At 33.2% G+C, this 17,783-nt stretch overlaps 1 long non-coding RNA gene across 1 annotated transcript in view; it reads right to left on the bottom strand.

Moving 5' to 3' along the window:
* Positions 1-16,224, bottom strand: part of LOC134735462 (uncharacterized) — a 41,572-nt gene extending 25,348 nt beyond the window's left edge. The window contains exons 1-2 of the long non-coding RNA XR_010118591.1: positions 16,147-16,224; positions 7,370-7,421 (exon numbers count right to left, since the gene is read on the bottom strand). This is a non-coding gene — a long non-coding RNA (uncharacterized lncRNA). The remainder of the gene's footprint in view (positions 1-7,369; positions 7,422-16,146) is intronic.
* Positions 16,225-17,783: the final 1,559 nt, after the last annotated feature.

Here is a 17,783-nt window from a genome sequence, read left to right as displayed (position 1 = left end):
TACACACACGCACACATACAAACACATATATGTATACACATATATCTTGATTCTTGCATATATACGTACATACATATATGTTTATATTTGTGTAAATGTACGTATTTAAATATACATATGTATATGTATGTAGATCTTTAATATAGCAAATGAATTACCTGCTTTTTATATTTTCTTAGAATTGTCTAGTGAACTTTCAAGTATCTAGTATCTTTCTCTCTTGAAACTGTATTTTCCACTTCATTCCTGACAGAAGCCATCATCATCTGTTCAGAATGGTAACTGTTATTTAACCTTTAATGGGAAAAACTACAAAATATTTATCCTCCTCTGATAATCCAGCTACTTTAATAGATGTTGGCATTTCTTTTTACTGTTCTAGCATCAGAAAGCCAGTGATAACAGTTTTCTTCTATCTATAAAGAAATCCATGCATATTAAAAGGGAGAACATAGAGCAAAGAACATGAAAACTACCTGTGATTTTACAACCCAGTGTAATGGCTTGGTAATTTTAAGTTTTTTTAACCTATTTCTCTCCATATATTTTCAAGTATTCCAACTAATACTATGTTTAATTCTATGGTTTGATTTTTTTTCACATTTTCTATCGTTAGCAATTTGGCAACTAATTGAGTGCTCTTTAGAAAATTATAAATTTCTAATAGCTATATAATACTCTGTCATATGGTATTTATTTAACCATTGTTCTATTTGGAATTTCTTCAATTTTTATTTTTCATTATTAACATTACCACAAAAAAATTCTACATAAATTCTTTATTTCAGGTCATGGATCTTAAAATTCTTTAAAATGTTATTGTTTCTGTGAAGAATTATAATTATAGCTGCTGCTAGAGTTTCGTTTTTAAACCAATATTTCAGACACAACATGAAATACTAATATATAATTCTGAATTTATATTTTTGTAATTATAATGTCTGAGAGGTTTCCATTTTGGGTTGTTACATTATCTTACCTAAGTATTCACAGTTGTGAATTTTCATGAATTTGTGCTCTAAGGCTGTTTGTATTGTGCATTTGTTAAGCTTACTTAAATTAAAAAATGTTGTGCCATATGCCTTCTTGGATATACTACATTAGAATTGGCACTAAATTTACTATTTGTATCAAACTTTTTATAATCGTCATGAGAAACAGACATTATTTTAATTTTGTTGAAAATAGCAAATGACATTGTGATCAAGATCAATATTTGGATACTTGGAGTTACCTTAAAAATTGTTTTATTTAAACCTCAGTAGATTTTTTGCATCAAAATATTCCCTGGTAGTATTAAAGCAGACATTATAAAGTCTTTAAGAATATACTTCATAAAAACTAGTTATGTGAAGGATTTCTTCCTCCCTGGGCAGAAATATCCTTCCCCGTTGCATTTCAAGAGCTCTTTCTTTTTGTTGTTATTGTTCCGGGAACATAAGTGCTCCTGAGTGAATGGGTAATGTTAGTTGAGAGAAGGGCATAGAAGAGGATAAATCTCAATGTTTCTATTTGGAATTCATCGATGACATCTGCTGATGTTCAAGGCAGACCAAGTTGCTTAAAATGTAAACTTTTTGCTGTTCCCACCACAATCAATATTGCACATCTTTCATACTTTAAAAGCATATTTTACTGTAAATCTTCAAATATTCCTTAGGTGATAAATGGCAGGCTTTTACAGATCAGGCCATTTCAACTAAGATGGCAACTATATTTCTAAGATTCCTTCTCTTTAAGATAAAATGGACTTTCTCTCTGATATAATAACAAGAAAAGAAAGGAAGACTTACCACCATTCTTACCCCTTTTGCTGCCAAATCATAGAATGACATACAGGCAGTGTTTAGTTTCATTTGTTTGTTTGTTTCCTATTGGGATTTAAAACGTTCTTCGAAAATTGCAATGTGAAGAAAAGAAAGCTTTTTTAAAAAATATGATACTTTCTCTTGGATCTTTTATGTTTTAGCTGAAGGCCATTGTAGAAAGCTTACTAAATCCCATATTTTTCTCTGGGGAAACACTCTGTATCCAGCCAAAATCTCCAATAGGCAAATTTATATGTGTATATAAATTACAGTGATAGAATTTTTTTAAAAAAGATCATCTCTGGAAAGGGGACGTGGAATTTCTATTCCTGTCACATCAGAACTGAGCTGCTGTTCACCAAGTAAAAAATTTTATTTTTGCAAATTTGGGGTTGAAAGAGTGAAGAAAATAAAGTAGCTCGAGTAATGATTCAAGAAAAATTTAATCTAACACTTTTAAAAATTGGTTTGTACTGAGTGGAGCTCAAAAATTAGTTGGAATGTCAAATGTTCTAACCATCCTCAGCTTTGTAAAAATAGAGACTTGAATTAGCCATAGGGGTCATTTGTTTTTCATTTGTTCATTTTATTTCTTCTAAAGATATTATTTCTAATTACAGGAGATACATAAAGATGAAAGACACTGTGTTTTCTGAGATCTCATATGACTGCTTTTCTTGAAGTGGATGTTATTTTTGGCTTTGAGTTGAAGGGAGAGGATGATAATAGAGGTTCTATCATGGTAGCCAACACCTTGACTATTGGTATCAAATGATTTTTTAATCCGTTCATAATAGCCAAGATATGGAAGCGACTTAAGGGTCCATCAGCAGATGAATGGCTAAATAAAATGTGATATCTATACAATAAAATATTACTGAGTCATAAAAAATAATGAAATTCTGTAATTTACAATAACATGGGTAGAATTAGAGGCTATCATGTTAAGTGAAATAAGCCAGGCACAGAAAGACAAATATCGCATGTTCTCACTCATACACGATAGCCTAGAAAATTGATCTCATGGAGGTAGCAAGTAGAATGATGATTACCAGAAGCTCAAAAGAGCAGTGAGGATGGGGTATATAAAGGGTTGGTTAATGAGCACAAACACAGTTTGATAAAAGAAATAAGACCTAGTGTTTGATAGATAGTAGGGTGACTATGGTTTACAATAATCTGTTGTATATTTCAAAATGACCACAGGGTCAGATTTGGAATCTTCTCAACACAAAGAAATAATACATTTTTAAGGTAGAATATCTCAATTACCCTGCTTTTGTGATTACACACTGTATTTTTTAGCGAAATAACACATGCATCCCATAAATAGGTACAACTATTATATAACCATAAAAACTCAAAAATTTAAAATTTAAAAGTTTAAAATTAAAATAAGATGATTTTGAGAGGATGCCAAAACAATAAATAGAGAAAATATAGTCTTTTCAACAAATGATATTAGGACAACTGGTTATCCATATGCAAAAGAATTAAGTTGGGTCTCTTCCTTATACCATAACCCCCTCCTAAAATAATAACAGATCTACATGTAATAGCTAAAACTATAAAAGTCTTAGAAGACCATGATTTCTCAAAAATAAGTAAGGGAGGTGGGAGTACACATTGAGGGCTATGCTATGATGGCTGCAATAAAAAAGACAAACAATAACAAATCCTGGGGAGGATATGGAGAAACTCAAACTCTCATCAATTGGTGGTAAAATATGTAAAATGGCGTAGCATCTTTGGAAAATGTTTTATGCTTCCTCAAAAAGTTAATCATTGGGTTATTACATGGCCCAGCAACGTCACTTCTAAGTACATATCCAAAGGGAATGAAAATATAAATCTGCAGAAAAACTTGTACATAAATGTTTCTAGCAGCGTCATTCATAATAGCCAAAATGTGGAACCAACCCCACTGTTTATGACAACAGAATAATTGATAAATAAAATGCAATATATACTAGAATAGAGTATTATTACTCAATAAAAAGAAATGAAATAATAATGTATGCTACACCAAGGATGACAACAAAAGAAAGACTTTTCAACAAATAGTGCTAAAACAACTGGATATCCATATTGGGAAAAAAGTGAACATTTTACTTCACACCGTAGGTAAAAATTAGCTTTAATCGGATACTTAAACAGAAAAAACTAGAATTTCAAAAACCTAGGAAAAAAAAAAGAACGTTTGACACTTTAAAACAAAGATTGCTTAGATAGGACACAAAAGCACAATATATGCAAAAATATGTAAACTGGACTTTATCAAAATGAAAAACTTATGTCTTAAAGCACAACATTAGAACAACAGAGGTAAACCAAAGGATGAAAGAAAATGCTCCTAATACATTTATCTTACAAAAAAATTATATTCAGAAAATATAATTAATCTTTCTGATGCAATAATATGCAGACAACCAATTCAAAAATAAAGTGAAAGATTTGAGAGGCTATGACAAAGAAAGCTATGCAAAAGATGAACAGCACATGAAAAATTGTACAACACTCTTAATAATGAGGTAAAATGCAAATGAAAACCAAAACGAGAAACCACTATTCACCAATAGAATGGCTAAAATTAAAAGGTCGAATATAGACAAGAATTGAAACAACTGGCTTTTGCATACTACACTGCTGTTACAAAATCAAAATTAAAAAATATATACTTAAAGTATTAATACAATTACTGTATGATCTAGCCATTTCATTTCCTGGTATTTACCCAATATGAATGAAAATAAGTATTTACAAAAATAAATATTTACAAAAATGCTTGTATGTGAATTTCTGTAGCAATTTTATTCACAAAAGCCAAAAACTAGAAAAAATGTCAAATATCATCCAGAGGTGAAAAATATGTTATAATTCTACAATGGAAATTTCTCAGCAACAAAAAGAAACGAACTCCTGATACGTACCAACAACATTAACGAATCTGAAATTCATGTTTCTGAATGCAAAAATACACAAAAATATATACTATAAGATTTGGTTCAATTAAAAGTCTGGAGAAACCAAGCTAATGGATAGTAACAGTGGTTGCCTGGGATTGTAAACAGACATAAGAAAACTTCCCGTCACGATGGAAACTTTCTGCATCCTGACTGTAGTGGGGGTTTCATGAGTGTACATATCTATCAAAATTCAAGTCATTTACAGTTTAAATGGACGCAGTTATGTGAAAATTATAAGTAAATGAAGGCTAATTTTTAAAATGGAAATAAATAAATTGTCAAAGTATAGTATGTCCACAGGACTAAATGTTCATATAACCATAAAAATGATTTTAAAATGTTGGTAATATATATTTAAATGTGATACAATGAATAGCTAATGGATGTTAGTTTGTCTAGGTGGACCAAAACTGTAAATCTATACATGCAAAACAACAAATAAAAAGAAAATACATCTCTTTCAGGAAGTTTCTTCTAATTTTGGAAAACTCTAAACATTGCATATATAAAAGAAATGTGTGTTTTGTTCTAAAACTATTTTTTTAAATAGTAAAAACTTTATTCACTATCCATACTATACATTAAGAATACAATCATTAGAAACAATATTTTAGGAGCCAAAAATGATATATACATCAATGTAATCAATATTTAATTTTTCTTTTCTTTTAGACGGGGTCTTACTCTGTCGCCCAGGCTGGAGTGCTGTGGCACAATCTCAGCTCACTGCAACCTCTGCCTCCCAGGCCTCAAGTGATTCTCCTGCCTCAACCTCCTGAGTAGCTGGGACTACAGGTGCGTGCCACCATGCCCGAGTAATTTTTTTTTAATTATACTTTAAGTTCTAGGGTACATGTGCACAATGTGCAGGTTTGTTACATATGTATACATGTGCCATGTTGGTGTGCTGCACCCATTAATTTGTCATTTACATTAGGTATATCTCCTAAAGCTATCCCTCCCCGCTCCGCATACCCCACAACAGGCCCTGGTGTGTGATGTTCCCCTCCCTGTGTCCACGTGATCTCATTGTTCAGTTCCCACCTATGAGTGAGAACATGCAGTGTTTGGATTTTTTTGTCCTTGCAATAGTTTGCTGAGAATGATGGTTCCCAGCTTCATCCATGTCCCTACAAAGGACATGAACTCATCCTTTTTTATGGCTGCATACTATTCCATGGTGTATATGTGCCACATTTTCTTAATTCAGTCTATCATTGATGGACATTTGGGTTGGTTCCAAGTCTTTGCTATTGTGAATAGTGCCGCAATAAACATACATGTGCATGTGTCTTTATAGCAGCATGATTTATAATTCTCTGGGTATATACCCAGTAATGGGATGGCTAGGTCTAATGGTATTTGTAGTTCTAGGTCCCTGAGGAATCGCCACACTGACTTCCACAATGGTTGAACTAGTTTACAGTCCCACCAACAGTGTAAAAGTGTTCCTATTTCTCCACATCCTCTCCAGCACCTGTTGTTTCCTGACTTTTTAATGATGGCCATTCTAACTGGTGTGAGATGGTATCTCATTGTGGTTTTGATTTGCATTTCTCTGATGGCCAGTGATGATGAGCATTTTTTCATGTGTCTGTTGGCTGCATAAATGTCTTCTTTTGAGAAGTGTCTGTTCATGTCCTTCGCCCACTTTTTCATGGGGTTGTTTGTTTTGTTCTTGTAAATTTGTTTGAGTTCATTGTAGATTCTGGATATTAGCCCTTTGTCAGATGAGTAGGTTGCAAAAATGTTCTCCCATTCTGTAGGTTGCCTGTTCACTCTGATGGTGGTTTCTTTTGCTGTGCAGAAGCTCTTTAGTTTAATTAGATCCCATTTGTCAATTTTGGCTTTTGTTGCCATTGCTTTTGGTGTTTTAGACATGAAGTCCTTGCCCATGCCTATGTCCTGAATAGTATTGCCTAGGTTTTCTTCTAGAGTTTTTATGGTTTTAGGTCTTACATTTAAGTCTTTAATCCATCTTGAATTAATTTTGTATAAGGCGTAAGGAAGGGACCCAGTTTCAGCTTTCTACATATGGCTAGCCAATTTTCCCAGCATCATTTATTAAACAGGGAATCCTTTCCCCATTTCTTGTTTTTGTCAGGTTTGTCAAAGATCAGATGGTTGTAGATGTGTGGTATTATTTCTGAGGGCTCTATTTTTATGAAATGTTGAGTGAGAAAGGTAGTAGGATTGGAGAATACTCAAGGAATTTCTATGTCCCATTTCAGTATTACTTAGCTGTATCCTATTTGTTCTAAAGAGGCTCTTCTAATGAGTTGCCAGCATTGCTTCTTGGGAGTCAGATGGGTAGTAGGCAACCAGTTAACTTAGACATTTCTTACTAAGTTTCTAGTATTTGAAGTGGTTTTAAGGAGGAAAAGCAGGCAAAATACATAATAATGGCCGTATACATTGAAGGGGCAAGTAAGTATACTACTGTTGAGATACTAAAACCAATTATGTTATTTTCCACTTTAAATAAGTATGATGGTGTAGTACCCTAAAAGATATTTGTTTTTCCATTTCCTTTCTATATAAAAAATGTTTTAGAGTTAAAGAGGACTGTATAAGTCATGGGCCATAAAAACTTACTTTTAAGATTAAGACACTAGAACCTCAGGGGCTTTTGTTCACGATCATACACCTAGTTTGGACAGAAATGAGACAGATACTTATCAGAACTTGGTTACTTTTATGAAAGCCTAGATCTCATTAGTCTTTGGGACCATACTGAATTAATTTTAAATGAACTTTTGTGTTTTTATTTCACTCAAAAAGCCTGAGTGTAAATTTCTAATCCATATCTTGCTCATCTTTTAATTTCTGGATTACAGGAAATATCAAATTATAAAATTATCATTTGATTACTAAGAGTTTATATTTACATTTAAAATGTAACCCTCTTTTTAAAGTTCCTATTTAGATTAGATAACTGCAATCACTGTGAAATCATATCTAAAGTATATGGCCTGACTCTCACCACAGCAACCATATTCTCAAATCAATTGGATCCATAGAATATAATATAAAGAAAAAATCCTTTTTCACTTTAGACTCTACATTACTCCATCTTTTCTTTTTAATGGTATAATGTTATAATATGACAAATAATAATTTATTTTTGATATTCACTATAGAACAATAATCTAAAGAGCTTTTGTGTGTGTTCACATGTTGCTTAAAATGTCGATATTGACATTCCCATCACTGCATTCAAGTGATTATCATCATTCCCTTCACCAAACATGCTGCTCTTAAATGTCTTTGGAGTTCATTCATTGTACAAAATTACTCTGACTGGATTGAGCTTGTAGGTTCTGATCAATGACGACAATTGTATGTATCTCCTACTAAATAAAACGACAATGTCTTCACAGAATTTTAGATATCTTTTTAAACAATGGAACTTCGCAGACAAGTTATAGCTGATGAAATCTACGAAATTATAGCTAATATTTTATTTTTTCACAAGTCTAAAATTAAATGTTGATTTTGATAAGACACATAATTTTAGTAAGGGATTATAGGATCTTTATATATACATAGTAGGTGGTCTTGGATATTTAATTCCATGATATATGTTCTAACATCTTGCTAGTAAGGTAATTTTTTTCCCTTTAATTGAAGCAAGGCCTCACTTGAAATTACCATTCACTGGTCTTTCCACAAAAATAGGTAAGTGGAATATGTAAATTACAGTTTTCCCCATGGAAACATCTTGGAATTCCATTTTCTGGTAGAAGTACCTTTGAAGAAGTGTATCTGATATGCTGGTTCAATCCCCTAAATAATATATACACCCTCTTTCAACTTCCCAAATTAATGTTTTTTATATTATATACATTTGGTCCAGGTTAGCTGCTTTTAAATGTCTAGTAAGAGATATTAATTAATAACATAATTCCAAATAGCAAATAAATATATTTTAAGAATCAGTGTATTCTTTTAATCTCTACCTTTAATTCATGCTTTTTAAATTTTAATTTTAAAATATTAGATTTCTGAAATTTTAAAATCTCTTAAAGAAAATATAGTTCTTCAAAACCAAATTACCATTTTTAGGAATATGGCTTAAGTCAAAGATGCTAAGGTGATAGCTATCGAGGAGTGGAGTGTCAGTATTTGTTAAACTTCATATTATCCCATTGGTTTTTACTTTCACATACTTTTCCTTTGCTGTCATTATTTGCTTAGAAGAAAAATACAAGATCACTAAGGATTAGAAAACATTACTCCACATAAATCACTAATAAAATGCATCTATTGATCTCTAAATGTGGCCTGTTATCTAAATAGCTTTAAAGAGGCCATGCCTTCTGTATGTTCTGAGCTTGAACATTTACTCTCGTCGTTATTTCTTGTTCTAGCTGCTGCCGATTGTTGCTTAATTACCCTGCCCAGCTTTTCTCTGGAAGTCATTAGCAAGCAGTAATACAGACATCTACATTTTTAGCCTTCTTCCCAAAATACAGAAAGTTGTGATTCTCCATAAAGTAGCAGGTTCAGATAAAAAATTTGCTCCTAAGAAGACCTCTTGAAAAATTACTAATAATGAGATCATGTAGGAATTTCTAAATAGTTATTAGATGTTCATACATGGAGTAAGGTGATAGAAAGTGAGATTGAATCATCATGTCTGTCACATAAAATTATATTTACCCTACTTATCCAAGCGTGTATTGCTTTCTAGAGAGTTCATGATTGAGCAAAAAATAACTATTAGAATTTATTTTCAATATTAGGATAATTTTGGGGATATTATTAATCTTCTACAACCATAATTTACCTCAGCTTTTTCTTTTCCCATTTTATTTTTTTCGATTTATTTTATCGCAATAGAACTTGGTGAAAGATGTTTCCAGATTTCCAAGTCCTAAGATTTCTTTGAAGAACTGCTCTAGTGTTGTAGGTCTTCCTGAAACATCATTTACTGTTTTTTGTTTTGGACTGCAGTACTCCCTAAAGCATAGAGGCATACAAGGGGATAAAGACCCATTTTTCCAAGCTGGGAAACCTCTCTAATGTTCAGAAGCTGTCTGTTAAACAGACTAAGTTCTGTTTTTAGCCCTACTACAAATATTTTCTTCAACCAAAGCCCTGTTGATTCTTAAATTACTGAATAACTGAATATAAAATTGTTGATGAAGGGGCTAGTTTGCTTTTTTACCTCACAAATAATGCATTAATTTTTTTTCTAAATTCTTTCCTATAATCTTTAAGACTGATGAAATGCAATTGGCTTTAAAAGGGTATTCAGATAATTTTAAATTGATGAGCAAAACAAATTAAACTCATAAAAGACTATATAATAGATACGAGCTGACCCATGAATGGGTAGAGCCACATAAAGGGAGCTGTGTGGCACTATCTTTCCCTGTTATGTGCTTGTCCTGAGGACACATAAGGACTTTAAATCTCACAGCTACAAACAAGACTCTCTCTATAAATCAGATATTACATGCGTTTCCCGGCACACTGAGTTATTTTCTTTGTTTAAAAAACTATTGCTACTCTGTTGAATATTTATGCTCCTAAAATGAGTACCACTTACATGTGGCACAATTAATTAAAAATACAAATGAAAACTTGTGGAGATTAAGCAGTTTATTTAGTAAAGACCTTATTTTTCAGAGCAGTTTGAGGTTTACAACAAAATTAAGAGGAAAATACAGAGATTTCCCGTATACCTCCTGCCCTCACACACGCATAGCCTCCTGCATTGTCAGCACCTCCCAACAGAGTGGTACACTTGTTACAACTGATGAACCTACATCCACACATCACTTCATCCAAAGTCCATAGTTTACAATAGGGTATATTCTATGGGTCTGGACACATTTATAATGATACACAGCTATCATTATAATATCATGCAGTATTTTCTCTGCCCTCAAAATCCTCTGTAGTCCCTTTATTCACTCCTTCCCCATTAAATACCTTTTGTGTAGGAAGTCTGGAAATTGAAATTAGTCTGCATATAATGATTATTTCTGGAGCCATTTAAAATGTTCATATATAACAGTTAACTCCTTTATTATTTATGCAAGCATGTGGCCTAGGCTCTCTGTCTGTGTGATTTGATTTGCTGGAAGCTTAGTAGTATAAGAATGTCCTCCTTCTCGTTTTGGGAAAAGCAATCCATAAAATAAAATATTGCTTTTTAAGGATTTTAAATTTCAAAAACTAAAGAGATGTTATAATCTTACACGTTGAAAATAATTTACATTATTTTGTTCAATTGTAATTTTGTTTCGCTTTCCTCACTCTTTAAATTTCTTTATATAAAACCAATTTATTATGAATGATAAATAAGTTAACATAAAGTTTGTTAAATAAATTAAAACAACAAACAGAAATATTTTGTCATTTATTTATTGATTACCTTGAGGATAATTTTTGACTATTTCTCTCTAGGGTCAATAGTTTATGTAAACAGTCCTTTAACATTGTTTGGTCAACCAGTTGTCTATGTTTTAAAGGGGAGTATACGATTTCTGATTTAATCTTTCATCAAAATGCAAGAAATGTATTAATTTATTGAAATATAATTGAATAATTATTATTAACACATTACTATGAGATTAACTTATTTTGCTTAATTTTCTGGGCTATGTTAAACTGTTTGAAATGGAAAATTAAAGAAGTAAGTGAATAGGTAGGGTGTTGAAATCTGGCATACAATGAATCCAAAAGGAGACAAAACATAACTATAAAAAATAAAACTTTAAATATTATCATAAATAATAATTACATTTTCACTCATTCACCCAATATTGATTATAGACCTACTATGTGCCAGACACCGTTCTAGATCCTGGTAATACAACAGTCAACAAAGCAGACCACAATCACTGCTCCCCTGGCACTTAATTCCAGAGTGCTTTGGATGAAGACATTCTTTGGCAGGATCAGACTTTGGTCACAGGTGGTCTGTAAGGCTACTTAGCATTCACGACTTATCCTTATATTTCTAACAAAATAGTATTCTGCACTTCACTGCTCTCATCATAATACAACATTGTATTTCTTAAGTTTGGCATATTGCTCCATAAATGAAGGATAACCAGCAACCCATGACATTCAATGCTGACTTAAAATATTGTTAAACAATAACATTGTTAGATACTGTGGAAGTTATGCTTCTGACGATGTTAAAAATAGATGATTGCAAGTTTTTATAGTAGATACAGAATATAGATTTATTTTTTCTACGTTAGGCTTGTTCTTCTCCAAAGAAGATCATCCTTACAAAGGTTTTATATATATAGATATATATATATATTTTTTATTATACTTTAAGTTCTAGGGTACATGTGCAGGTTTGTTACATATATATACATGTGCCATGTTGGTGTGCTGCACCCATTAACTCTTCATTTACATTAGGTATCTCTCCTAATGCTATCCCTCCCCCTTCCCCCACCCTACAACAGGCTCCGGTGTGTGATGTTCCCCTTCCTGTGTCCAAGTGTTCTCATCTTACAAAGATTTTTATGCACTATTCAAACAGTGCATCATGTCTCTTCTGAAAATCACACTAAGGTACATCACTTTTACTGAAGGGAGCAAGACATATTCCACAGGAATGTCAGGTACGCTGCTGCCAAAAAAAGGATTAGGACATTTGGTCTATCCATTTTTCTCTTGATCTTCCTTGAAGTTTATACCTTTAAATAAAAGTGCTAAAAATAATTCAGTTTTTCTTATAGTTGTTGCTTTCCACGGTACCTTCGTGAAGGCGAGCCCCTGTCTTCCCTCTGCCCCGGACACTAAAGGGACTTCTTAAGACAACTATTCATTGTAGTGATCCTGTTTTTTAAATGTCAATTTTATCATATTTCCTTACCTTTTACTGCAAATTTTACAGAAACACTTTTTTTTTTTTTTAAGGAAATATCTGGAATATACGTAAATCTTACACTCCTGCCATCCTCATAAACATTTTCATGGGGAAATTCAATGAGGAAACACTGCATATAAAGAAGAAAGATTGAAAAAGAAAGAAAATGTGCCACTTATCTAAACACTCTTTAGTGTGGAAATGGGTAGATTTATCTGAACAGGAAATCAAATGTGACAATGTGACACCTTCTCTTGATTCCTCAGGGCTATAATGAACTAATCACACAGTCCAGATAAGGTAAATACGAGGTTATGTGATTAGTTAAAACTCACAGATGCACACATGCATTCATACCCTTCTTAATTACTACTAATCAGGAAATTAATTAAACTGAACCTAAAAATAAAATTGTGCTTATTCCTCTGAAGGCCTCTATGTCAATGATGTGCCTCAATAAACAGATCTAAATACCCTAATCTTCAGCCGCAGAGGCTGCTGCCTCTTTAGAGCCCTCTAGTGGAGAGCACGGCCTATAGCAGTGCCCCAAGCCTGCGACTTGACAATAAAAAAATCTTTCATGAAATCGAGGGAAGTGAGGACTGGTATGTGACCCTATTCCTTCATTTGTTTAGATGTGATGACACCACCCAACAGACACACTTCCTGCATGTGGACTTGGAAATGTATTCCACCTTTTTTACTCTAAGGTGAATTGAAAAACGTCCAAGTTTTTAGTTGAGGCTTTACTTGTGCATATGTTTCAAAAAAAATTACTGAATATTTGAGATGCTTAAATTAATTAAATCATAGGAATTGCAACATAAATGCATCTTAAATAAGAATATAAAATGAAAATTTTGAATCCCTTCATTGCCATGATTAAAAATTGAATGAGGGCATACTCATTTTTCTAGAAAGCTGTATCACTATATTTGTAATTATTTTTAAGTATTTTAGGTGCAATTTCCCTTACTTTGATTTATTTTTCAAACTGAGTTAATTTTGAGTTTCAATCATCTCTGTAAAACCTGTAATTTTGTGTGTAAGAAAACCATATTTGGATAGTAAAAAACCCAGAGTTAGAAACGGAAATCGCTTCCATTTAATTTGGGAAATATTGCATGGATAAAGATGATTGACATTAAGACGTGGACTACCTGCCACACTTTGAAGTATTTATCACTATTTAACCACTGTATTGATGTGACATAATAGGGATCATTGACCCACAGCATAGTCTAGGAGACAAATTGGAAAAGCAGGTGAGGTTATTTGGACACTTGTGGAAACCAGAGCATCCGTGAAAAATCACAAATGTTTGACGCTGTTGAATATAAGGCCTCTATGACTTAATAGGGATTATTTTTCCAGTTCCCAGCTGAATTGATGACTACGGTTAGACAAGTACATAATGCGTTAATTTTTCTGTATTGAGTAATTCTATTTTATGTTCAAGCTTGTGAGATAGTTCAGAAACAAAATTGAAGTCATGTGTTCCCAAAATACACTTCTATAGAGCATTTAATAATCCTTTATCACCTTTTGCTTTATGTAGAAAACTATTTTGGATGTCCTCTTACTTTGACCTGAACCATAAACATAGCATCTGTTATGACATCCTTTTAAAAATTCCCTTCAATCAATAGGCCATATTGCCATTACTTGTTTTGCTGAACCATATAACAATACATTAAAGAATGAAAATGTCATTTTATATTTAAAATTAATTGATAAATAAAAGGACATTAGTTTTTCACCTTTAGATAAATTTCTTAATATTTGCAAACACAAATTCATTTTGTATTAAATCATGGGTTTAACAGTCGTATTCTCATATTTGTTAAGCCCTATATATCTTCTTGGGTAGTTGAAATTTGGTCTTTTAATATATATCTCAAGAAATTATCATCCCACTATATTATCACCCATTTAACATATCTGAAACAAAATGAAATAGGTTATTTTACATTCTTGTGCTGAATAATGTTTTCACTTTTCTGGATTATGTTAGGTAATTTTTTGTTGTTAAAGAACTTAAAATATTGGGAAGGAAATTCATATACTTGAAACAGTTAACTAACAATGCAGATCAGTAAATGATGAAATGCTTCTAAGAGTGATTTAGATAAAGGTGAAATAAGAGTCTACAGAAAAGATGGTGTAGTCTTGACTACATAAAGCCATAAAGACAGCATCTGTTATGACATCCTTAAAGAAGAAAGGGATTTAGAGTAATGTAGTGTTATGTAAATAGTTGACTGGAGCAGTAGGTTCATTTTGAAGTTTACTGGGAGATGAGTTGAATAGACTGAGCCATGTATTCCCATTTTTTTTTTTACCGTATCTGACTTTTTAATATTTTAATGTCTGTATTTGAATATATTGTACATATTTACACTAATTTTCCAAATCAACCTATGTATTTTAGAACTTCAAAGTGTCATCACTTGCAGCAGACATCATCACCTTGGAGCTTGTTGGAAATGCAGAATCTCAGGTCCTGCTCAAGATTTCCTAAATAAAGTTCTGCATTTTAACACGCCCCGCTGTAAGAAACTACTATTGGATAGTATATGGTCTTTCTTATTGATGGATACAATATTTCGTATGTCTGTGTATGATGAATGTACATATGCATGTATATTCAGAATTATTTCTCAAAAATGGGTTTTAAAAGGACTGCAATATGAGTCCTATCTCATCCAAAATGTTCCCTTCACTCCTCCACCATCTCAAGCCCCATATGCTCTTGCTCAGCGAGCTTTGGGATGTTTTCCTTAGATGTTAAGATGAACTCTTGGCTTGTTTTGACTGTCTTTTGGCAAGAGAAACAGAAGAGTAGGAAGTAGTGATAGTAGTAAAATTTGTTTTAAAAATGGAAAAACATTTCAGAAGTAATTATAAAATTGAATGTAAGAGTATGTTTTAAATAGCATTGGTTTATCCTAACCAGCAAATCATATTTATAAGTCTTTTTTTGCTCTTTTTGGACAGCTTCATAAAAATTGGATTAAATCTTTCTAATTTATAATTAGCATTTTTCAGTTAATTTGGGCATGCTAATTTTTATATTGATTGCATAAACTTGCATGTTTAAGACATATTAATTCAGTGGATATCAGTTAAAATACAGTAAATTAATTTGTGCAATCTGCTGTGACTATTTTCAAAGCCAAAATTTAGTAATTGTCCTGAAAAATCACTGTCCTTCAAGAAGCTTTCTTAGATTCTGAGATTATTTCACTCTTCTAATCACCTTCAAATACTTAGGCACCAAAGATTTCCTGTAGGGTTTCCCATAAGTATTTTTCCTATTTTTTTAATAATTTTTTTATACTTTCTCTATTGTTGCCTTTGACCCTGTGAAGATAATGATGTCACTAATGTTTGACTTTTTGTCTAACTGTAAAATGATAGGTTCTAAAAAATTTTGCAGCTCTAAATGTAATTTTCTGGGAGAGAATTCCCAATCTTGTGGTCTTTCCACTCACTGGAAAGACTGTTTTTAGTCTTGATCAAACTTTACCTCTGTTTCGGTTGATTGTCCCTTTCGGAAATTTTCATCTCTATTGTCCTCTCTGACTCGTTCTCTTTACCTTGTTTTACAATATTTACTCCGATTCAGTTTGTTGAGATAATTATTCAGTTTCCTTTTGCCGTTTGGATATTCTGTTTGATCTAAATCGAGGTTGGTTGCGATGGCTCACGCCTGGAATCCCGGCACTTTGGGAGGCCGAGGGGGGTGGATTGCTTGAGCCCAAGAGTTTGAGACCAGCTTGAACAAAATAGCAAAACCCCACCTCTACAAAAAAATAACAAAGCTAGCTGGGCATGCTGGCACACTCCTGTAGTCCCAGCTACCGGGGAGGCTGAGGGAGGGAACACCTGAGCCCAGGAGGTAGAGGCTGCAGTGAGCCAAGATCACGCCACTGCACTCAGTCCTAGGTGACAGGGTGAGACTCTCTCAAAATAATAATAATAATCTGAATTGTACACTGAGTTCTCTTTTTCCCTTATTGTTCATAGTCTTTCTGGGCAATTACATTTACTCTTGTGGATTAAACTACTATCATTTACCAACAATTTCCTAACTTGCAGTTTATGCCCTTCTGGGTTTCTTATTTTATATCAAACTACTGGCTTTATTGATTGCTCTTAGATCTCACCAGGTTGTAAACAAAAAATTGATATTTTCCCTCCTTTTCTCTACCTCCCAAATTTGAACCACCGTATTTCTTGTCAATTAATTGCATCACTAATCAGCTAAGCACAGGAGAAGGAAACATATCAGCCTCTTCTATTTTATAATACTCTCATTGGATCTCACTTTCCTCTTTTCCGGCTTCTCTTCTCTTCTAAGCTCACCTTCTTGAAAGCATAGAATATGTACTATTTCTATATCCTCACTTACCATTTACTTCTTTGTCTTTTTTTTTTTGAGACGGAGCCTCGCTCTGTCACCCAGGCTGGAGTGCAGTGGCACGATCTCGGTTCACTGCAAGCTCCGCCTCCCGGGTTCCCACCATTCTCCTGCCTCAGCCTCTCCGAGTAGCTGGGACTACAGGCGCCCGCCACCACGCCCGGCTAATTTTTTGTATTTTTAGTAGAGACGGGGTTTCACCGTGGTCTCGATTTCCTGACCTCGTGATCCACCCGCCTCGGCCTCCCAAAGTGCTGGGATTATAAGAGTGAGCCACCGCGCCCGGCCTATTTCTTTATCTTAATCGAAATTGTGGTCCCATTACTATACCAAAAGTATCACAAAAGTCATCAAAATCTTCCCTGTAGAGAGAGGCATTCATGTTTGGAGGAAACTTACAGGAGTGTCAAAATGAGCACAAAGCAAAACCAAGACTGGGAATTAACATTAACACTATAGGATATTGAAATACTAGACTCTCCAGATTAAGACACATCAAACAGTAAGTAAAGAGTTTCTATAACCTGAGCACCATTCTGGATAAATGTGAAAAAGAGGGATGTCAACAGAGGAGAACAATAAATTTAGCTGCAATGGGAGTGGGAAGGATAGAGGTAAGGGCAGCAGATTCAGAGAAGGCCTCATCCAGAATGTTGTCAAATTCAATTGCGACTTTTCAGTCATCGTTTTGGATTTTTTTTTTTGGCATGCACCACAGTTAAGAATGATTTATTTTTCAAAAT

The sequence above is a fragment of the Symphalangus syndactylus genome, chromosome 21, assembly GCF_028878055.3.
Source record: "Symphalangus syndactylus isolate Jambi chromosome 21, NHGRI_mSymSyn1-v2.1_pri, whole genome shotgun sequence".
NCBI lineage: Eukaryota > Metazoa > Chordata > Mammalia > Primates > Hylobatidae > Symphalangus > Symphalangus syndactylus.
This window is presented reverse-complemented; position numbering and strand designations above follow the sequence as displayed.